The following is a 25000-nucleotide window of genomic DNA, read 5'->3' as shown; positions in this document are numbered from 1 at the left end:
TGAAATGCTCAATGTATTACTTCTCCTTTATAACCCCTCTTTCTGAGGTCTTCTGCCAGTTCAAATGATTTCTGTCTAAAACTCTTATCGTCAGTGTTTTTGGCAGAGTTAAAGATGTTAAGATTTGCACTGGGTCTGACGAGGGTGGACTGGATTAGGAATAAGTATATTAGAGGGTCAGACCAGGTTGGACAGTTTGGAGACAGAGTCAGAGAGGCGAGATTGCGTTGGTTTGGACATGTGTTGAGGAGGGATGCTGGGTATATTGGGAAAAAGATGCTAAAGATGAAGCTGCCAGGTAACAGGAAAAGAGGAAGGTCTAAGATAAGGTTTATGGATGTGGTGAGAGAGGACATGCAGGTGGTTGGTGTGACAGAGCAAGATGCAGAGGACAGGAAGAAATGGAAACAGATAATCCGCTGTGGTGACCCCTAATAGGAACAGCCAAAAGAAGAAGAAGAAGGGAATTAACTGGAAGCTCTAATCTGCATAAATGACTTTTGCAGAGTTACAATGCATGCACCTGGAACATGTAAGAATCAAACATAGGCCTGTAGAATAAACCTTTAGAGCATAGCTTTAACTAGCACAGCATATTACTGTCAGACATGAGCAGATAAGCTAAAGCCTGAGTTTAAGCAACAGCTCTGCATTTTTTTGTAATAACCATGTTATCTAAACATACAATCATCAAAAGTGCATGACAGAGACCAATACACAAAACTGCCCATAGAATTTCTTGTAGGATGCACAGCTCCCTATAACATGTAATATTTAGAATGGCCTAAATAAAAAGGTGGACTCAAAACTGCATGTGGTCACCTTTGTTATTGTTTGTGATAGAGGATGCCAGACCACATAATCTATGTTCTGAGTTATGATGCAAATTTGAGGCACCAAACCCCTTAAAGCTTTGTGCACATATATTACACCTCCCCCTTTCAGTATTAAGTCTTTGATTTTATAAGTACTTAGGACAATACTAAGCTAACTGCCCTAAAGGGCCATTTTAAGCCTAGCCAATAACCTGAGGTCAGAACCAAACCCGGTAGCTTGTATCTATAAGGTAAAGACCTTAATCACTATGTCAAACCCACCCCACCATATTGAAATAAATTTTCACATAAATTAAATACAAAGTGCTTAATAAAAATGCATTTGCTTTGCATTTCTGGCCATTATAGTAAGACAACACATTTATAAAGTTTTAGAATTTCAGATGCGAAGACATTTTAATACTTTTCATTTTGAGAAACAAAACTAGAACCAAAGCACTTTAAAAGGAATATTCCCTTTTTTCTCAATCCTCAGTCTTTGCATAAATATTTTGCTGCTTTTATTAATAATGTGCTCACCTTGGAATATTTGGGCAAGTCTGTGGTCTGTTCTTCTTCAAAGGTTCATAGGTTTATACTAGGCTAATGACCACCAGGGTGTTTACAAGCCCAACCATGCAACCCAGCCCATTTTTGTCCCGGAGTTCCTTGGGCACCCATATAGAGGGGTATGCTAATAAGGAGTTAGCTAAGAGTTATGAGGGGTATGTTAGCTGGGGATTAATTTACTTACTGTCGATCTCTGTACATCAGAGACATGAGGGTCACACCAGGTATGAATCTGCAATTCCCCATTCAGTGGTCAGGGTTTCTTTTGAATACGGTCAGGGATGAACGCTGCTTTACAGAGGTGGGGAACTTATTCCATAGCACAGGGATCCTTTGAGATACACATCAGTACCTTCAGCAGGTTATATTTATGTTGCAGACAAAGCTCAGGTCCTTGGATCTAGTATTTCTGGTGCTGTTTGTCTTGCACATGTGTAAAAGCTCCATCAGAGGTGGATCTTAGGATGTATTGTATGCTAGGCATAGATTGCCTCTCAGTAATATGTAGGACACTGAGTACAGAGATAGGATTGTAACATGATCTGTGTGGGTATTCATACCTTGGATTCCCCTAATGAACCTTTGAGACCTTTTCAACTACTGCAAATGCCTGGTTAAATACATGCCAAAGGGGGCATCATACTGAATGATAGGTTTGATAAAAGCTGAGTAGAGTGGTACTATAACTTTTTCGGACCTGGATGCCATACCTTTACTTATGAGTTGGGTGACATAGAATGATTTTCTTACTAGCTTGGCTATGTGTTGTATGAATGATTATTGTTTATATATGTTCCTGGATCCCTAACTATTGGGTAAACTCTTAAGGCGTTTTTATTGATGAAGTAGTTAGCTTGGGTGGACAATTTCCCATATGGCACTAATATGTATAATGTATTTCTTGGTACTGAGTTTTAATCCTTGGCTTCTTCACCAGGCATTTGTTTGTGTTAGGCCTTCTGTAGGATGCTGGTGTTGTGGGGGAATCTATGATAGCTTCCAGTTTAGTCATCTGCAAACTTGGTGACACAGCGGCCTTTGACATTAGCTTTGACTTCCAAGAAGTAGATGCCAAACAGGAAGAGGGCCAACACAGAGCCCCGGGGTACTCTGCTGGTAACTGGTCTCTTGGTGGAGGTGGTCTCACTGATCCTGATTTCTTGGGTTGTGTCTGTGAGCCACCTGGAAATCAAAGCTCCATAGGCAAATACCAGGCCAACTGCCCTGAATGGCTATTTTAAGCCTAACCAATAACCTGAGGACAGAATCAAGCCCCATAACTTGTGTCTATAATGTATAGACCTTAACCATTATGCCAAACCTGCCCCAAAATTACACAGTGTGGGAATAGAACTCACAACCTTTTGATCTTCAAGTATGAAAGGCAAGTGTTCTATCTATTAAGCCACTGAGACTAACTTTTAATCCAGTGAGTTTTACAGGGATTTAGTCCTAGTTCTGAGTGTTTGTTAACAACACCTGACTGGGCTGTTGTATCGAATGCCTTAGCCAGGTCAAGGTAGATGGTATGAACCTCCCCATCCATAGCCATGGTGACCCTGTCAAAGACGTCTACCAGGTTAAATAGGCAAGACCTTCCCTTAACAAAGCTAAACTTGGTTAGTTATATTGTCAATATTCTTGTTGATTACTTCCACGATAATTTGTTCCATGACTTTGCATATTAACCTTGTTAGTCTTATGGGTCTGTAGCTCCTGGAATCGGTTGATGGTCCACCCTCATGAAGAGGGGTGAGTGTTGTGGCCCTTCATTCATGTGGCACATAACCTGTTTTGAGGGTGTAGTTGAAATGTGCCTCAAGTGGTCCTGCGAGGTCATGTTTTAGGTTATTTACAACCAAGCAGTGATATTATCAGGGCCCATTGAAGCCGTGATTTTAGTCTTAGTGGGTGTCTCCAGGACCTGATCCCTGCTGACCATTGGGAAGGATATGCTAGAAGAGATGTCACAGGGCGTAGTGGGGGGGAGTGAGTGGTAAAGTTAGAACTAAATTGATCTGCCAGTAGGTTTGTTATGTCACCCTGGTCAGTGCCATTTCTGTACATTGGTGAGTGCTACCTTTAAGGTTCCTGACATAGGTAGGTGCAGCAGCCTCAATGCAGCCATTTATATGTTTGTTCAGGGTTTTTATAAATAATTCTGTATAGGTAGTTGTGTTTTCGGGGTTTGAGAGAGTCATGAATTTTGGCAAACTGTCGTTTAATAGGACGTAGTTCACTTTAGAATAGTTTCTGTTACAGGTTAAGTTGGGTTCTCTGTGTTGATTTTTATTTTGAGGGGGACAGCTTTGCGGTCCAACTTCAACAGTGAGGATGTGACATGGGGAGGGGTGCAATGCGGTCCTTGTTGGTGAGTACCAGGTTCAATATGTTTGATCCTGTGTATATTGTGCTCTCCAGGGTGTTTGTGTTGATGAAGCCAGGAAATCTTGTTCCTGTGAGTTAGAGGCCATGTATGTTTCCCAGTCTATAGAGGTGAAACTGGGTCTCCCATGAATTGGGTATTTGGTTGGATGGTAAGTGCCTCTAGTTGGTCTAGGTAAGAACTGTGAGCTTTGTGGGTCATAGAGGGTGACTTGAAGCTGACCAATACATGATAGGGAGCTCTATATATATATGTATATAGACAGGGCATCATCCTGTTTAACCAACCTAGAGTTGCATTTGCTGCCTATGTAGATTGAGACACCTCCACCTTTAGCGCCTGTCTGTGATCTTTTGGTCTAAATGTGTGGAAGGCACTGTAGCCCTCCACTGTAGGAGTACTTTCTGTGGCTTTAAACCATGTCACAGTAACAGCACAGATGTCTACATTCTCCAGAGTGAAGGGGGCTTGTAGGGTGTGGAGGGTCTTGTTTAGGCACCTGGCACTGACCGGTTGTACCTTAAGGTCGCTTTAAGTTTTTTTTTTGCTATGTCGGTAGGTTTGTCATTTTGACATTGCCTAAACAAGGCTTTAAGGGGTTGGATAAAGTTTTAACCAATATCTGAAAGTCCGGGATGGGGAACAGGTACTCACTATGGCAAAGCAAAGTGTTTGTTAACCAGGTCCTCCCATGCAAAGTGTTTGTTAACCAGGTCCTCCCATGCAAAGTGTTTGTTAACCATGTCCTCCCATGCAAAGTGTTTGTTAACCATGTCCTCCCATGCAAAGTGTTTGTTAACCATGTCCTCCCATGCAAAGTGTTTGTTAACCATGTCCTCCCATGCAAAGTGTTTGTTAACCATGTCCTCCCATGCAAAGTGTTTGTTAACCATGTCCTCCCATGCAAAGTGTTTGTTAACCATGTCCTCCCATGCAAAGTGTTTGTTAACCATGTCCTCCCATGCAAAGTGTTTGTTAACCATGTCCTCCCATGCAAAGTGTTTGTTAACCATGTCCTCCCATGCAAAGTGTTTGTTAACCATGTCCTCCCATGCAAAGTGTTTGTTAACCATGTCCTCCCATGCAAAGTGTTTGTTAACCATGTCCTCCCATGCAAAGTGTTTGTTAACCATGTCCTCCCATGCAAAGTGTTTGTTAACCATGTCCTCCCATGCAAAGTGTTTGTTAACCATGTCCTCCCATGCAAAGTGTTTGTTAACCATGTCCTCCCATGCAAAGTGTTTGTTAACCATGTCCTCCCATGCAAAGTGTTTGTTAACCATGTCCTCCCATGCAAAGTGTTTGTTAACCATGTCCTCCCATGCAAAGTGTTTGTTAACCATGTCCTCCCGTGCAAAGTGTTTGTTAACCATGTCCTCCCGTGCAAAGTGTTTGTTAACCATGTCCTCCCGTGCAAAGTGTTTGTTAACCATGTCCTCCCATGCAAAGTGTTTGTTAACCATGTCCTCCCATGCAAAGTGTTTGTTAACCATGTCCTCCCGTGCAAAGTGTTTGTTAACCATGTCCTCCCGTGCAAAGTGTTTGTTAACCATGTCCTCCCATGCAAAGTGTTTGTTAACCATGTCCTCCCATGCAAAGTGTTTGTTAACCATGTCCTCCCATGCAAAGTGTTTGTTAACCATGTCCTCCCATGCAAAGTGTTTGTTAACCATGTCCTCCCATGCAAAGTGTTTGTTAACCATGTCCTCCCATGCAAAGTGTTTGTTAACCATGTCCTCCCATGCAAAGTGTTTGTTAACCATGTCCTCCCATGCAAAGTGTTTGTTAACCATGTCCTCCCATGCAAAGTGTTTGTTAACCATGTCCTCCCATGCAAAGTGTTTGTTAACCATGTCCTCCCATGCAAAGTGTTTGTTAACCATGTCCTCCCATGCAAAGTGTTTGTTAACCATGTCCTCCCATGCAAAGTGTTTGTTAACCATGTCCTCCCATGCAAAGTGTTTGTTAACCATGTCCTCCCATGCAAAGTGTTTGTTAACCATGTCCTCCCATGCAAAGTGTTTGTTAACCATGTCCTCCCATGCAAAGTGTTTGTTAACCATGTCCTCCCATGCAAAGTGTTTGTTAACCATGTCCTCCCATGCAAAGTGTTTGTTAACCATGTCCTCCCATGCAAAGTGTTTGTTAACCATGTCCTCCCATGCAAAGTGTTTGTTAACCATGTCCTCCCATGCAAAGTGTTTGTTAACCATGTCCTCCCATGCAAAGTGTTTGTTAACCATGTCCTCCCATGCAAAGTGTTTGTTAACCATGTCCTCCCATGCAAAGTGTTTGTTAACCATGTCCTCCCATGCAAAGTGTTTGTTAACCATGTCCTCCCATGCAAAGTGTTTGTTAACCATGTCCTCCCATGCAAAGTGTTTGTTAACCATGTCCTCCCATGCAAAGTGTTTGTTAACCATGTCCTCCCATGCAAAGTGTTTGTTAACCATGTCCTCCCATGCAAAGTGTTTGTTAACCATGTCCTCCCATGCAAAGTGTTTGTTAACCATGTCCTCCCATGCAAAGTGTTTGTTAACCATGTCCTCCCATGCAAAGTGTTTGTTAACCATGTCCTCCCATGCAAAGTGTTTGTTAACCATGTCCTCCCATGCAAAGTGTTTGTTAACCATGTCCTCCCATGCAAAGTGTTTGTTAACCATGTCCTCCCATGCAAAGTGTTTGTTAACCATGTCCTCCCATGCAAAGTGTTTGTTAACCATGTCCTCCCATGCAAAGTGTTTGTTAACCATGTCCTCCCATGCAAAGTGTTTGTTAACCATGTCCTCCCATGCAAAGTGTTTGTTAACCATGTCCTCCCATGCAAAGTGTTTGTTAACCATGTCCTCCCATGCAAAGTGTTTGTTAACCATGTCCTCCCATGCAAAGTGTTTGTTAACCATGTCCTCCCATGCAAAGTGTTTGTTAACCATGTCCTCCCATGCAAAGTGTTTGTTAACCATGTCCTCCCATGCAAAGTGTTTGTTAACCATGTCCTCCCATGCAAAGTGTTTGTTAACCATGTCCTCCCATGCAAAGTGTTTGTTAACCATGTCCTCCCATGCAAAGTGTTTGTTAACCATGTCCTCCCATGCAAAGTGTTTGTTAACCATGTCCTCCCATGCAAAGTGTTTGTTAACCATGTCCTCCCATGCAAAGTGTTTGTTAACCATGTCCTCCCATGCAAAGTGTTTGTTAACCATGTCCTCCCATGCAAAGTGTTTGTTAACCATGTCCTCCCATGCAAAGTGTTTGTTAACCATGTCCTCCCATGCAAAGTGTTTGTTAACCATGTCCTCCCATGCAAAGTGTTTGTTAACCATGTCCTCCCATGCAAAGTGTTTGTTAACCATGTCCTCCCATGCAAAGTGTTTGTTAACCATGTCCTCCCATGCAAAGTGTTTGTTAACCATGTCCTCCCATGCAAAGTGTTTGTTAACCATGTCCTCCCATGCAAAGTGTTTGTTAACCATGTCCTCCCATGCAAAGTGTTTGTTAACCATGTCCTCCCATGCAAAGTGTTTGTTAACCATGTCCTCCCATGCAAAGTGTTTGTTAACCATGTCCTCCCATGCAAAGTGTTTGTTAACCATGTCCTCCCATGCAAAGTGTTTGTTAACCATGTCCTCCCATGCAAAGTGTTTGTTAACCATGTCCTCCCATGCAAAGTGTTTGTTAACCATGTCCTCCCATGCAAAGTGTTTGTTAACCATGTCCTCCCATGCAAAGTGTTTGTTAACCATGTCCTCCCATGCAAAGTGTTTGTTAACCATGTCCTCCCATGCAAAGTGTTTGTTAACCATGTCCTCCCATGCAAAGTGTTTGTTAACCATGTCCTCCCATGCAAAGTGTTTGTTAACCATGTCCTCCCATGCAAAGTGTTTGTTAACCATGTCCTCCCATGCAAAGTGTTTGTTAACCATGTCCTCCCATGCAAAGTGTTTGTTAACCATGTCCTCCCATGCAAAGTGTTTGTTAACCATGTCCTCCCATGCAAAGTGTTTGTTAACCATGTCCTCCCATGCAAAGTGTTTGTTAACCATGTCCTCCCATGCAAAGTGTTTGTTAACCATGTCCTCCCATGCAAAGTGTTTGTTAACCATGTCCTCCCATGCAAAGTGTTTGTTAACCATGTCCTCCCATGCAAAGTGTTTGTTAACCATGTCCTCCCATGCAAAGTGTTTGTTAACCATGTCCTCCCATGCAAAGTGTTTGTTAACCATGTCCTCCCATGCAAAGTGTTTGTTAACCATGTCCTCCCATGCAAAGTGTTTGTTAACCATGTCCTCCCATGCAAAGTGTTTGTTAACCATGTCCTCCCATGCAAAGTGTTTGTTAACCATGTCCTCCCATGCAAAGTGTTTGTTAACCATGTCCTCCCATGCAAAGTGTTTGTTAACCATGTCCTCCCATGCAAAGTGTTTGTTAACCATGTCCTCCCATGCAAAGTGTTTGTTAACCATGTCCTCCCATGCAAAGTGTTTGTTAACCATGTCCTCCCATGCAAAGTGTTTGTTAACCATGTCCTCCCATGCAAAGTGTTTGTTAACCATGTCCTCCCATGCAAAGTGTTTGTTAACCATGTCCTCCCATGCAAAGTGTTTGTTAACCATGTCCTCCCATGCAAAGTGTTTGTTAACCATGTCCTCCCATGCAAAGTGTTTGTTAACCATGTCCTCCCATGCAAAGTGTTTGTTAACCATGTCCTCCCATGCAAAGTGTTTGTTAACCATGTCCTCCCATGCAAAGTGTTTGTTAACCATGTCCTCCCGTGCAAAGTGTTTGTTAACCATGTCCTCCCATGCAAAGTGTTTGTTAACCATGTCCTCCCATGCAAAGTGTTTGTTAACCATGTCCTCCCATGCAAAGTGTTTGTTAACCATGTCCTCCCATGCAAAGTGTTTGTTAACCATGTCCTCCCATGCAAAGTGTTTGTTAACCATGTCCTCCCATGCAAAGTGTTTGTTAACCATGTCCTCCCATGCAAAGTGTTTGTTAACCATGTCCTCCCATGCAAAGTGTTTGTTAACCATGTCCTCCCATGCAAAGTGTTTGTTAACCATGTCCTCCCATGCAAAGTGTTTGTTAACCATGTCCTCCCATGCAAAGTGTTTGTTAACCATGTCCTCCCATGCAAAGTGTTTGTTAACCATGTCCTCCCATGCAAAGTGTTTGTTAACCATGTCCTCCCATGCAAAGTGTTTGTTAACCATGTCCTCCCATGCAAAGTGTTTGTTAACCATGTCCTCCCATGCAAAGTGTTTGTTAACCATGTCCTCCCATGCAAAGTGTTTGTTAACCATGTCCTCCCATGCAAAGTGTTTGTTAACCATGTCCTCCCATGCAAAGTGTTTGTTAACCATGTCCTCCCATGCAAAGTGTTTGTTAACCATGTCCTCCCATGCAAAGTGTTTGTTAACCATGTCCTCCCATGCAAAGTGTTTGTTAACCATGTCCTCCCATGCAAAGTGTTTGTTAACCATGTCCTCCCATGCAAAGTGTTTGTTAACCATGTCCTCCCATGCAAAGTGTTTGTTAACCATGTCCTCCCATGCAAAGTGTTTGTTAACCATGTCCTCCCATGCAAAGTGTTTGTTAACCATGTCCTCCCATGCAAAGTGTTTGTTAACCATGTCCTCCCATGCAAAGTGTTTGTTAACCATGTCCTCCCATGCAAAGTGTTTGTTAACCATGTCCTCCCATGCAAAGTGTTTGTTAACCATGTCCTCCCACGCAAAGTGTTTGTTAACCATGTCCTCCCATGCAAAGTGTTTGTTAACCATGTCCTCCCATGCAAAGTGTTTGTTAACCATGTCCTCCCATGCAAAGTGTTTGTTAACCATGTCCTCCCATGCAAAGTGTTTGTTAACCATGTCCTCCCATGCAAAGTGTTTGTTAACCATGTCCTCCCATGCAAAGTGTTTGTTAACCATGTCCTCCCATGCAAAGTGTTTGTTAACCATGTCCTCCCATGCAAAGTGTTTGTTAACCATGTCCTCCCATGCAAAGTGTTTGTTAACCATGTCCTCCCATGCAAAGTGTTTGTTAACCATGTCCTCCCATGCAAAGTGTTTGTTAACCATGTCCTCCCATGCAAAGTGTTTGTTAACCATGTCCTCCCATGCAAAGTGTTTGTTAACCATGTCCTCCCATGCAAAGTGTTTGTTAACCATGTCCTCCCATGCAAAGTGTTTGTTAACCATGTCCTCCCATGCAAAGTGTTTGTTAACCATGTCCTCCCATGCAAAGTGTTTGTTAACCATGTCCTCCCATGCAAAGTGTTTGTTAACCATGTCCTCCCATGCAAAGTGTTTGTTAACCATGTCCTCCCATGCAAAGTGTTTGTTAACCATGTCCTCCCATGCAAAGTGTTTGTTAACCATGTCCTCCCATGCAAAGTGTTTGTTAACCATGTCCTCCCATGCAAAGTGTTTGTTAACCATGTCCTCCCATGCAAAGTGTTTGTTAACCATGTCCTCCCATGCAAAGTGTTTGTTAACCATGTCCTCCCATGCAAAGTGTTTGTTAACCATGTCCTCCCATGCAAAGTGTTTGTTAACCATGTCCTCCCATGCAAAGTGTTTGTTAACCATGTCCTCCCATGCAAAGTGTTTGTTAACCATGTCCTCCCATGCAAAGTGTTTGTTAACCATGTCCTCCCATGCAAAGTGTTTGTTAACCATGTCCTCCCATGCAAAGTGTTTGTTAACCATGTCCTCCCATGCAAAGTGTTTGTTAACCATGTCCTCCCATGCAAAGTGTTTGTTAACCATGTCCTCCCATGCAAAGTGTTTGTTAACCATGTCCTCCCATGCAAAGTGTTTGTTAACCATGTCCTCCCATGCAAAGTGTTTGTTAACCATGTCCTCCCATGCAAAGTGTTTGTTAACCATGTCCTCCCATGCAAAGTGTTTGTTAACCATGTCCTCCCATGCAAAGTGTTTGTTAACCATGTCCTCCCATGCAAAGTGTTTGTTAACCATGTCCTCCCATGCAAAGTGTTTGTTAACCATGTCCTCCCATGCAAAGTGTTTGTTAACCATGTCCTCCCATGCAAAGTGTTTGTTAACCATGTCCTCCCATGCAAAGTGTTTGTTAACCATGTCCTCCCATGCAAAGTGTTTGTTAACCATGTCCTCCCATGCAAAGTGTTTGTTAACCATGTCCTCCCATGCAAAGTGTTTGTTAACCATGTCCTCCCATGCAAAGTGTTTGTTAACCATGTCCTCCCAAGCAAAGTGTTTGTTAACCATGTCCTCCCATGCAAAGTGTTTGTTAACCATGTCCTCCCATGCAAAGTGTTTGTTAACCATGTCCTCCCATGCAAAGTGTTTGTTAACCATGTCCTCCCATGCAAAGTGTTTGTTAACCATGTCCTCCCATGCAAAGTGTTTGTTAACCATGTCCTCCCATGCAAAGTGTTTGTTAACCATGTCCTCCCATGCAAAGTGTTTGTTAACCATGTCCTCCCATGCAAAGTGTGTGTTAACCATGTCCTCCCATGCAAAGTGTTTGTTAACCATGTCCTCCCATGCAAAGTGTTTGTTAACCATGTCCTCCCATGCAAAGTGTTTGTTAACCATGTCCTCCCATGCAAAGTGTTTGTTAACCATGTCCTCCCATGCAAAGTGTTTGTTAACCATGTCCTCCCATGCAAAGTGTTTGTTAACCATGTCCTCCCATGCAAAGTGTTTGTTAACCATGTCCTCCCATGCAAAGTGTTTGTTAACCATGTCCTCCCATGCAAAGTGTTTGTTAACCATGTCCTCCCATGCAAAGTGTTTGTTAACCATGTCCTCCCATGCAAAGTGTTTGTTAACCATGTCCTCCCATGCAAAGTGTTTGTTAACCATGTCCTCCCATGCAAAGTGTTTGTTAACCATGTCCTCCCATGCAAAGTGTTTGTTAACCATGTCCTCCCATGCAAAGTGTTTGTTAACCATGTCCTCCCATGCAAAGTGTTTGTTAACCATGTCCTCCCATGCAAAGTGTTTGTTAACCATGTCCTCCCATGCAAAGTGTTTGTTAACCATGTCCTCCCATGCAAAGTGTTTGTTAACCATGTCCTCCCATGCAAAGTGTTTGTTAACCATGTCCTCCCATGCAAAGTGTTTGTTAACCATGTCCTCCCATGCAAAGTGTTTGTTAACCATGTCCTCCCATGCAAAGTGTTTGTTAACCATGTCCTCCCATGCAAAGTGTTTGTTAACCAGGTCCTCCCATGCAAAGTGTTTGTTAACCATGTCCTCCCATGCAAAGTGTTTGTTAACCATGTCCTCCCATGCAAAGTGTTTGTTAACCATGTCCTCCCATGCTAATCGATATTGTATTCCCCTGGAGTGACGCCACAAACTAAGCTAATTATTAAAATCAATACTTTTCTGTCATAGTGTGGCGCCATCCTTGATGAAGGTAAAATAGTGCTCAATGCGAAGCACACACCTGTCTGGGACAAATATTCAGGGAGAGCCATAATGCCTCTTTTCATTCAGTCCACTGAGGTGAGGTACACCTCAGGTCATTTACAAGCACATGGGTTATGATGTAATCATATTGTACTGGTGTTGCACTGTCTTGAGTGCTTGTGTGATATTGGGAACCCTATAGCTTTGGATAGGCAACTAACCATTATCTTCTGCTTGTCCAGCCCGGTGAGAGGGGCATTTGTATGTTGTGCAATAGAATCCCCTATGACAAGAATACTAGGTAAAGTGTTTTACTTGCCATATGGGCTTTGTTCTTGGGGGATCATTCAATATTGGCTTATGTCTGGTGTTAGGTGTTGCTTCTTGTGTGTGTTTTAGTGGTTGCTGAGGGTGGGTATTGCAGTTTGACAGCTTCCGAGGTCTTTGAGATTTGGAGAGGTTCCTTTTAAGTGCCTCAGTATAAGGAGGTCTATATGTGTAGTGAGTAGTATGTGTGAAGGATGGAGTGTGTGAGCTCTTGACAACCTTGTTTATAAGTGAGATTTTTGCCTCAAAAGAAGTTATTTATGTTCATCTCTCATACTGTATACAGTGCACATCTCTCATGTCTGTGGCTAATGTGCCAGAAACTGCTGCAGGCAAGTGTGGAAGATTGGATGGGTCAACATAAATTCACCCCAGGGATTCCACCTGTGTTCCTCTTGGACAGGGGCACTAGGTGCTGATCATGGAAATAAGGGTAGAACCTGGCTGGGCTTGTAAGGGCCCTAGGGCCATTAGCCTAGTAACGTCCTATGATCCTATCATCTTAGTTGAGAGCATTTTCAGAAGTTAAGGACATAAATGCTACTCGGAATTCATATTTGGACATGCTTTAGGATATCTATCTGTCTCCCAGAGGATGCCCCATTTCTGGAATAGAGTTCCCATACACGTGAATCAGAGCACCTCGCTGACCCTCTTCAAGCACAACCTCGAGTGGATGGGAAACCACACATTTGTCACAGGGGCTCCACCTGTGTCCCTCATTGACAGAGGTGACAGGTGCTGACTGAGGTTTATTTTTGGCAATAAACTCTTGGCTAGGCTTGTAAGGGCCCCAGGGCTATTATCCTAGTAACTTCCTATGATCCTATAATCTGTCTTTCTGGACACTTTTCTGACTACCCCTTTATCCATTTTCTGGAGACTGTATGAACACAGATATTGTATTTGACTGTCGGTGTAAGACAAACTCATTTTGAACAAATGACTCACAATTTCTTCATAGCAACATTCCATTCTTACTACAAACAAAAGAAATTCTGTGTTGCTCATGCCTAGTTACTTCTCTATAGACCTTACAGTGCTCTCTGTCCTAGACTTACAGAAAAGTGAAGTGTTACTCTTTGGTCACAGTTGAATGTCTGTCTTTATTTTTTTTTTCAGTCTCTCTTTAAGGGAACTAAGGTTTTTATACTGAAGTAAGGACACAGAGCTAGGTATTCTACTCTTTAATCTATGACCCATCAATACCTGGTCTGATGAAAACTCACATTGCAAAGGACCATTCTGTATTTCAGCAAACTTAAATGTATGTCTGTGCAACATGGTAGAATCTAATTTAAAAAGGCAGGTCTGTAATGGCTGCAAATGTTTCTCACAATATCAAAACCTTCTAGAATTACAGGAAAAAATACAATACATTGTAAAACCTAGCATGGTGATGCTTTCTGCTTTCTTCATGAGGCTTTGCAATCCCTAGCAAGCTAATGTTCGCAATTTCTTCAAGACATTATTCACAGTATGAATTGTTCTCTGAGCCTGACTATTTGACTGTGGGTGGTTCGGATTAGAAGTCACTTGTTGAAATTCCCACTGCTCTGAAAATCTCTTGAATTCCATGACTGCTAACTGACCATTATCTGATATTCCACATCATGACTCATATGTCTTGAAAGCATTGCTTTATGTGCGTTAATCTCTACGGTGCATTTAGTGTCTGACAACTTTACAAGCTCAGTTAAATGTCATTATTACTCTTTGCCTAGCTGGTTTCTGCAGTGCCTGCACTGCTAATTGAACCCAAGTCTTGCAGGTCACAGTCAAGGCTGTTCCCTCTATGCCGTACAACTGGCTTGTGCTTCTCTTTGGATTATTGTTATGTGCATTCCTTACTAAATGGTCTCCTACCTTTTGCTCAATGGCATTGCCATTTTTGACTAGAATAGCACATTAATGCACTTTTTTTCATTGCCTAATTAGACATTTTGATTTTGGATGATTTTTATCTGCTTTAAACATTAGGCCTTATATATAGCTTAAATCTTATTTAAACAAAATGAACAGCTGTATTTATTTTTCTCACAGCAGACTTCTGTTGGGGCCAAACTTTAAATCTCGTATCTCAATGACTCTGCTCTCAAGGTCATTATCAGACCCTGTTAAAACTCTTTTGAGATTCTTTTCAGTCACAGACAGCTGCAGAATTATGCAGTTTACTTCAGTTTTTCTGCAAGCATGTCATCTACTTAATCCGGACAGTACAAATTAATCTGTGTTTCTGCTCAGTACATCTGTTTTCCTTAATTCTATGTTAAATGTCCGAAGTCTCAAAAATAAAAACATTTCCCGGAATTACTGTGGTACTTTGCATACAGACTTCCTAAATATACTCTACAAAAGTTTATTTACTGTTTCATACAAGACTGTTTCACATAAATATTTTATACGTACATGGCTTAAGACATAAACAGAAGAACAAGCCTTAACCTACATCAGGCTGTGCGACTCATCACACTTTCAGTGTCTTCTTGTTAATATAGTGATGGGTACTCCCACCTGTCATGCAGGAGACCAGAGTTCAATTCTCTCCTGTGAAGTAGGTGAACCTTTTAGTTTGGTAGTTAGCACAGTGGATTAAGGCTACAAACTGTTAACCAAATGCTTTCTGAGTTGGTGGGTTTGATTCTCCGTCTCTTCATTTGCCTGCTGTGTGACTAGGAGAAAGTCGCTTAACCAGATGGCACTTTGGAACATTTGGGAATTTTGGGTCTGCTCCTTGTTATGCACTGTGATCGGCCATGACAACTTGCACCTTCGTATGTCAATCCAATACTTTGTTGACATATTTACAGCCTATAGTCTTACCAAATGGGGGTTGCTGAGAAGATATCTGCTGTTCTTACGTGTTAGAGAATTTTCTTTGAACCTGGAGGACAGAGACTGGCTTACAAAGTTAGGGGTGACATAGCCACAATTTTTTTACAATATAGAAACCATCAAAAATTACAGAATGCTATGGAATGCATTGCAAACCCTAATAGGTTTGACATAATAAAACTGCTCAAAGAAATGATTATTACTTCTGAAAAAAATAGCTATTTATTTATACAAAAGCTATCAGGATGGAACGTGACCAAGAGCTGTGCTACAGCGTAAATGGCCAAGAGACTTCAGAACCTGTGAAGTATGTTACAATATAAAAAATTATTTATGTTAGGTAAGGAAAATCATACTGCCAGTTATAATTAAGTGATATGTACATCACTTTGAGAAATGTTTTAGTCATAAACATATGCATGCATACATACGTGTGCAAGCGCATGCTCTCATGTGTGAGCGCACACACACTTACACACACACACGCACGCACACACACACACGCGCACACATGCATGCGCACACACACACACGCACACACGCACACACACGCACACACGCACACATACACGCATGCACACGCATAAACGCACACACACACACACACACACACACTAACACACACACAGAAACACACACGCACACAAACACACAAACACACACACACGCACACACATTTTTTGTAAATATTGAAATAGGTTGAAAGTTAAGAAAGGAAAAGACCACTAGAGGGGTAGTATTAGGCTGAAAGAATTAATAAAGGGAAAGAAAAATCTCTAGTGGGGTAGTTTTAAAGGGGTGAGGGATTAGAATGATAGCTAAGGCTAGTGATATTTATAGTAAGTGCAGAGTTGTTTAACTTATAGATCAAAGCGTTTCCTTCTGGTGTTGATGGGTAAAGACTGGGGTAAGCTAGAGGAAGGCTCAAGGAGGGTAGGATGTTTATCTATTTGGACAGATGCAGGGGCAGATTTTAGTAGTTAGTAGGTAGTTCTTTAGGGTGAGTTTAAATTTGTTGAAGCAGCTAATGGTGTTCATGCTGGTTGGAAGTGAGTTCCATAGTTTAGCGACAGTGTATGAGTAAAGACAGTGTCCGGCTCTTTTGTTTGGTACACATACAGTTATGAGTTGTTTATTTTCAGAGCAAAGTGTTCTGGTGAGGCTATAGGGTATTAAAATGTTCTCAAGGGCAGGGCAGTTGTTTGGATTGTAGACAATTTTATGTGCTATGGACAGTTGAATGAGGTTAAGGTGATGTGGAAATTGCAGCCAGTTTAATTAATTTAACGCTTGGTAGTGATGTGAGTGGTATGACATACCTGTGGCAAATTTGGTGATTTTATGGTAGCAGGACTGGAGGTTATTTTGTAGAGATGAGTGCAGGTTAGTAAAAATGGGAGTACCGTATAACAGGGAGGGGAGCAAGAAAGTGTTGTCAAGAGCTTTTTTGGTGGTGCTGTCCATTAAATTTTTATGTCTGTACAGGGTTCCTAATTTGCAGTGGGTTTTTAATGGCTTTACCAATATGGTGTTCAAATGTAAGTTTATTGTCAATGGTAATACCTAACAGTTTAGCATGGGATACAATTTCAGTTTCTGTGTTGTTTTGGGGGAAAATATGAAAGTGAGAGTCAGGTGAGAGGGGTTTTGCTGTGAGGAGTAGAAGCTTTGTTTTTTTGGCATTAAGGAGTAGTTGTGATTCAGTTAACCAGACTTTGTTTATGGGGAAGGTATCTTGGATTATTTGTTGGAGGTGTTGGAGGTTATCTGAGGGGGAGATGATGGTTGTATCATCTGCATACTGGATAATAGTGCTAATAAGAGAAGCGGTGTGAAGGTTGTTGGTAAATATGTTAAAGAGTAAAGGTCCAAGTATGGACCGTTTTGGCACTCCAGTTTGGTTGGTATGGTATTCTGTTAGGATATTTTGCCATTTTACGCATTATTGCCTGATGTTGGTGAGGTAGCTATTAAACCATTAGTGGGTGGGTGGGGTGCAGCCAATATTAGAAAGGTGTTTTAGAAGTTTTTTTGTGTGATACTATATCGAAAGCCTTCGACGGGTCTAGTAGTAGTACCTAAGTAATATTACCTGAGTCGATGGATCTCTGTACAGTATCCATGAAGGCCTTAAGTGCAGTGCTTGTGCTGTGTGAGGGGCAAAAACCATGTTGGGTGGGGTGAGTAGGTTGTTCTGTGTGAGATGATGAAGTAATTGTTTATGGATGCACTTTTCGAGAAGTTTGGATAGCTGGAACAGGATAGAGATTGTACGATAGTTAGAGGATTCATTGGAGTTACCGCCTTTGTGAACTGGGGTGATGATGGGTTTTTTCCAGAGGTTGAGGACATAGGATTCTGTAAATGAGCAGTTGATCAGAATGCTAACAAGGTATGCTATGGTGGGAGGCCATTAGAGGAGAGAGGGCATAGTTCCAATTTTCTGAGGAGTCTCTGAATTTCTGTGGTTGGTATTGGTTGTGGTGAGATGAGGCTATATGGTGTAATACTGCTTTGGTGAAGGGGAGAAAAATTGTCTACGGAGGGAGAAGATCTTTCTAAGTAAGAATGCTTTTGTGGAGTAGAGGTGGAGGAGGAGGAAAGGGATTTTATAAGGTGAGAGTAGGGGGAGAGGAGTCTGTTGTTAATTTATGTATGCTATTTACAAAATGTGAGTTGAGCATAGTGGTTATGTGTGGGAGTGTTTGTTCTGGGAATGGTAATGGTTTCTGTTTGGTGCCAGGGATAAGGAGATTACTGATTCTTTTACAGAATTGTTTTGGGTTGTTTCTATGGTTACTCAGTTGGTTAGAGAAAAAGTTTCTCTTGTCAGTACAGTACATACTAGCGTTTTAGCTTTGTAGGTTGCATTCATTTTTGTTTTTATACCATTCTTTCCAGGCCTTGTCCCCATTTTGTAGGAGTTGTTTAATGGCCTCTGTTAGCCAGGGAGTGTGGTTTGATTTTACTCTTTTCGTACGAGGAGGGGCTAGGTTATTGAGTGTGTCTAGGAATATTTTATTTATTTATTTATTTAACATTTGTTAACTGGGAAAGTCCAACTTATAATGAAGCCAATTTTCAGCGGAGGCCCAGGGGGAAACGCTCCAGATGCATGTCTTTGTAATGTGGGAGGAAACCAGAGCACCTGGAGGAAACCCACATGAATGCAGGGAGGACATGCAGACTCCACACAGAAGGAACCCCGGCCGAGAATCGTACCAGAAAACCTATTGCTGTGAGACGACAATGCTACTGCTGCAAGAGGTTCTCTGGTTCGATTCTTGGCTGAATATCTTATTTAAATAGTATAAGGCATCATCCAATGGGAGAGTTTTTAGTGGGTGCCAGTCTGACAGCTTCAGACTGCTGATAAATTATTGTTGTTCAAAATGTTTTTGGTTTCTGGTGGCTTTATAGTTATGAAATTTGGATATACGTGGAGTGGATCTATAAGTGAAAACAGGTAGGTGGTCGGTGAGTATATTGGGTAGGGTGTTTGGATTTGAGTATTTAAGTGGAGCTGAAATTAGGATCCAGTTGAGGGTGGCTCCTGGTGTATTGCTGGTGAGCATTCTGGTAGGGTTGGTGACGAGTTGGGTGAACTTGTAGAGGTTTATGCTGTTTGTTGGGGAGTCAGTTATTAAATCTTGCCAATTGATGTTTATATCTCCCATAATAATAGTTTTGTTGCAGAAACGTATTTTCTGACATCCAGGTGAGCTTGCATTCAAGGGTTTGGATATTTTGTCCTGGTGGGATATACAAACTAACTAAGCATAGCTGTTTAGATGTGTTAATTTGTAGGGTTCCTATTAAGAATTCAGCATTTGAAAATGATGGGAGTGTTTTATAGAAGGGTAGTATTGTGAGATGGTCAGCATAGATTAGGGATACCCCACCTCCATTTTTTGTTGGTTCTGTCTTTCCATAGTATGTTATAACCTGTGTGTGTTACTTCAATATCTTGGATTTGGGGTTTAGCCAGGTTTAGGTGACTGCTAGGATGTCAGGGGTGTTTTGTGTTAGCCAAGCATGGAAGTCTGTAATTTTGTTACACACTACGGATGTTTAAGGTTGCTAAGAGTAGATTTTTAGAAAATGAAGTTTGGTTGAATGTAGTTATATCTGAGGGTCCTGGGTTGGGGTGGATGTCACCACATAGGGATATTCTGTTTTGGTTAAGGGAGTATTTTGGAAGAATTTTTTTTTTTGTTATAAGCTGCTAGGTGGGTGGGATATGCAGCTAGTGTAGCACAGGAAACACAAGTCAGAGCCAGGCCAACAGCTGCTAAGGGAAAAAATTATCAGTGAGACTTGGAACTGAAACTGTAGAACGGTAAGTAAGTGAGAGCTGTGACTGCTAGTTTTCTGGGGTACTTTTGTTATTACAATAACATACTTTGTAAGCTTCACTTTCAGCTGAGAAACACTAAGTTAGAGTCTCTGTGGGGAAAACAGCTTGACTGAGTCTTGTTAGTACATGGAATAGCCTCAAAGAGTGGTGTTTTACTGCCAGTTGGTGGCAGAAAGTGAGCATGGCAAGGAGTGGGAAAAAAGGGGGGAGCGGTATCAGCTGCTGTCCCTCCTGCAAGTATGCACACCACTTAATATAGGTAGTACTTTGCCAATAAATTGAAGTTATTCACAGGTATTATCACAGGAAAGCACCTACATTACCTTAACAGTAAGTTTCAATTCTTATATTGTAGGCTCTGTGTGTCCTTAGTTGAGCGGGAATTACAACAGGCAGCGAGGTGAATGGGACCAGCTGGAGGGAGGGGTGGATCTGCGAACAGTGAGCAGCACTTCAGAGTGGGGAGGGTGGTGGGAGGCTGGTGTAATGGTTAAGGTGTTTACCTTAGAAACACAAGGTGCAGGGTTTGAGTCTCACAGGGGGTAATTGGCTAGGCTTAAAAAAATGGTCCAGAAGGGCAGTTAGCCTAGTAATAATCTATGAATCTATGGGAGCACACATAGCTGTGGGACAGGGGAGCATCTAGTGTGTATGATGGTACTTAAATAAAATAAATTATTTATTTTAAGCTGTTGTGTTGCAGTCTATGTAACAGGCAGAGTTAGTAATGCTGAGAACAAGAAGTTATGTGTTGATTTCTTACAGTAGAACCATTTTGAAGTCAGTGATGTAGAACTGAACTGGCCACACTTCAGCATATCTGCAGGTTAAGACAGAGATGACCACTTAGTGCAGCTCAGAATGGCTCTTAGGAACAAATCCAATGAAAGCAATGTCACATGTTCAAGTTATCCTGAAACAGACCTCACTAGCAGGTGATTTATTTATGTCAAAATACATAGGCATAGATGACCAGCCCACAGGGTAAGATGTAACCATTTTCAGCACATAACCCACTCCCAGTGACCAGATGGTGTGGAGGTACTCAGGAAAAAGCCTGCACAGAAAGTGAGAGGGAATAGCCTAAATATGAGGAAAAGGAGTAGTTCTATCATGGTGTGTAATAGAATACCGCACCTTCCTGGGTTCAGAAAAAATGATCATAGAATACCCCACCTCCTGGGTTCAGAAAAAAATATCATAGAATACTACACCTCCCTGGGTTCAGAAAAAAAATTATCATAGAATACCCCATCTCCCTGGGTTCAGAAAAAAATTATCATAGAATACCCCACCTCCCTGGGTTCCAAAAATTATCATAGAATACCCCACCTCCCTGGGTTCAGAAAAAATTATCATAGAATACCCCACCTCCCTGGGTTCCAAAAAAATTATCATAGAATACCCCACCTCCCTGGGTTCAGAAAAAAATATCATAGAATACCCCACCTCCCTGGGTTCCAAAAAATTATCATAGAATACCCCACCTCCCTGGGTTCAGAAAAATTTATCATAGAATACCGCACCTTCCTGGGTTCAGAAAAAATGATCATAGAATACCCCACCTCCTGTGTTCAGAAAAAAATATCATAGAATACTACACCTCCCTGGGTTCAGAAAAAAATTATCATAGAATACCCCATCTCCCTGGGTTCAGAAAAAATTATCATAGAATACCCCACCTCCCTGGGTTCCAAAAAATTATCATAGAATACCTCACCTCCCTGGGTTCAGAAAAAATTATCATAGAATACCCCACCTCCCTGGGTTCAGAAAAAATATCATAGAGTACCCCACCTCCCTGGCTTCAGAAAAAAGTATCATAGAATACCCCACCTCCCTGGGTTCAGAAAAATTATCATAGAATATCCCACCTCCCTGTGTTCAGAAACAATTATCATAGAATACCCCAGCTCCCTGGGTTCAGAAAAAAATATCATAGAATACCCCACCTCCCTGGGTTCAGAAAAAAATTATCATAGATTACCCCACCTCCCTGGGTTCAGAAAAATTATCATAGAATACCCCACCTCCCTGGGTTCAGAAAAAAATATCATAGAATACCCCACCTCCCTGGGTTCAGAAAAAATTATCATAGAATACCCCACCTCCCTGGGTTCAGAAAAAATATCATAGAATACCCCACATCCCTGGGTTCAGAAACAATTATCATAGAATACCCCACCTCCCTGGGTTCAGAAAAAAATATCATAGAATACTACACCTCCCTGGGTTCAGAAAAAAATTATCATAGAATACCCCATCTCCCTGGGTTCAGAAAAAATTATCATAGAATACCCCACCTCCCTGGGTTCCAAAAAATTATCATAGAATACCCCACCTCCCTGGGTTCAGAAAAAATTATCATAGAATACCCCACCTCCCTGGGTTCAGAAAAAATTATCATAGAATACCCCACCTCCCTGGGTTCAGAAAAATTTATCATAGAATACCCCACCTACTTGGGTTCAGAAAAAAATATCATAGAATATCCCACCTCCCTGGGTTCAGAAAAATTATCATAGAATACCCCAGCTCCCTGGGTTCAGAAAAAAAATATCATAGAATACCCCACCTCCCTGGGTTCAGAAAATATTATCATAGAATACCCCACCTCCCTGGGTTCAGAAAAAATTATCATAGAATACCCCACCTCCCTGGGTTCAGAAAAAAATTATCATAGAATACCCCACCTCCCTGTGTTCAGAAAAAAATATAGAATACCCCAGCTCCCTGGGTTCAGAAAAAATTATCATAGAATATCCCACCTCCCTGGGTTCAGAAAAAATTATCATAGAATACCCCACCTCCCTGGGTTCAGAAAAATTATCATAGAATACCCCACCTCCCTGGGTTCAGAAAAAATTATCATAGAATACCCCACCTCCCTGGGTTCAGAAAACATTATCATAGAATACCCCATCTCCCTGGGTTCAGAAAAAATTATCATAGAATACCCCACCTCTCTGGGTTCAGAAAAAATTATTATAGAATACCCCACATCCCTGGGTTCAGAAAAAAAATTATCATAGAATACCCCACCTCCCTGGGTTCAGAAAAAAATATCATAGAATACCCCACCTCCCTGGGTTCAGAAAGAAATATAGAATTATCATAGAATAACCGAAAAAATTATCAGAAAATACCCCACCTCCCTGGGTTCAGAACAAATTGCAGTTCAATACTTCAAGGTATGGCATCAGAAAGTAAAGGCAGCAGTCTTAAATCCCTTATACACTCAGAAACTCTTCTCTGGATGCAGCAGACCAAATCAGTGTCTGATCTGTTGATGACCCTAAATAATTAATATTATGTTTGGATACTATGGACGTAATGGGGCAGTTCAGGTGGACTTCATTGGAGTTCCCTGGCCTCAACTAAACATGGGTAATGCCAACTGCAACCAAGAAATAAATCATCCAAATTCTTGAATTTTCATATAGAAACACTTAAATGAGATCAGGGTATTGACCAGTCCAGACATGAAATACTACTTAGTAAGGAAATCACTGCTATGACTTATACTAGTCATCACACTTCTGCACAATTAAATAATCGAATGCTGTTATCACAATTCCTATACCTCACAATATGTTAGCACAAGAAATCTGGACAAAGCCAAAATGAACAGGAATCAAAGGCTCAAAAATACAGACAGATTTAAAATATTGCACTAATAAACTTATAATAAAGTTGCTAGAATAACAAGTTTTGCATTAGCATGCAGTTTGTAAAGGACATTAAGTCTGAAACTCAAATGTCTGTCACTATTTAGTGACTTCACTCCTCTGTGATTTGCCACAAAGCCACAAATTCTATGAGAAAGAGATCAAAAAAAAAAAAAAAAAAAGAATGAGGCAAAATCTGGACTTACTGCGGAAATCTGGACGGTTGAGAGGTTTGCACTGTTTCTCATTTCTGTACTATTTGGTATATGGCATGCACACTTTTGCAATTATCCACAAACTGTGCTTGTGTATGTTTTCAGTGAAGTAAAACTCTTGAAAACTAAAATACATAAAACAGAATATCTTGAATCGAACAATAATGATGACTGAATGATCGCAAAACGTGGCACGTAAAGCTGTTACAGCACTGGAGTTGTCAACACTGTTATGTACTGAAGCTATCAAAGCTGTTGCACTGCAGAAATTGTGGCGACCATATGCCTCTATGCCGTTTTTATGTGAGCATCCCCTCTGGACCCAACACATTTTACAGTACTTATTACTTTTATGATAAGGTTGTATAGAACTGCAGAATAGTGTAGGATCCACGTTTACACACTGTTATGATTTGCAGTGAACTTTGTGACTGTACAACCTACAAAAGATAATAAACAATACTAGGGTAAGGAGAACAACCCCAATCAAGAATGTACGTGAGGTTTACTCCCATCAAATATACTATTACACAGACTGTATTCTTCAGGAATGTGTTTCCTTTTTGAGAATATTGTGCATTAGTTATTTTTATTTTGTATTGCTTAAGATATATGTCATACACAGTCGATAAATCCCACACATTACATTAATATAAAATACTTTCCTTATTTCAGTGGACAGAATTAATATTTCAGAAAGACAGTGTTTCTTGATAAAAGATCAGTGGTAGAATTTGTACTTTTCTTACTTATATTATTTACAAGTTAAAAGACACCTAAAAACTAAATTTAAGCAAAACCCCCTGTTTTACAGCTAGCTGGGAATTAAGGATCACAGAAAAACCTGTCACGGTATTCTGTCTCCTACAGGTTACTAAGGGGTGACCTGTGCCTGGCTTACAGGGCAGTCTCTAACCCTGCCTTGATGGAAGTGCTCCACATTCTTAAATCAAACTGCAGTGGGGTCACTTGCTCCAGGGATCTTAACCTAGCCTCTGACATGAAAAAGTCATACTGGAGAGATAGGTACATCTCCCTGAGAGTGCCACTTCTCTGGCCGAAGGTTTCAATTCATGTGAAACAGAGCCCCTCCCTGACCCTCTTCAAACGCAACCTAGATCAATGGATGGGTGACCACAATTTCACTTCTGTGGTGGTGCCCATGTCCCTCCTGGACAGAGGAAGTTGGTACTAACTACCATAGACACTTACCTCTGTGAACTTCACTCACCTAACCACTGACAATTACGGCAACTTAGGATAAGTATAACTAGGCTTGTAAGGGTTCTAGGGCCATTAGCCTAGTAACCTATTATGAACCTATGAACCTTGGTAATACATTTCATTTACAGAAAAATTACATGTTCGCTGACAGTTGCATATTAAACAACCTTTGTGCTTTATTTTTAATTTGTTAACCAG

At 41.3% G+C, this 25000-nt stretch overlaps 1 protein-coding gene across 1 annotated transcript in view; it reads right to left on the bottom strand.

The window, feature by feature from the left end:
- Nucleotides 1–25000, bottom strand: part of LOC122791315 (synaptotagmin-1-like) — a 1919109-nt gene that overhangs the window by 603809 nt on the left and 1290300 nt on the right. The window lies entirely within an intron of this gene.

This window comes from Protopterus annectens, chromosome 17.part0 (assembly GCF_019279795.1).
Source record: "Protopterus annectens isolate FY-2018-M chromosome 17.part0, PAN1.0, whole genome shotgun sequence".
Classification (NCBI taxonomy): Eukaryota; Metazoa; Chordata; order Ceratodontiformes; family Protopteridae; genus Protopterus; species Protopterus annectens.
The sequence above is the reverse complement of the archived record's forward strand: the minus strand, read 5'-3'. Positions and strand labels throughout refer to the sequence as shown.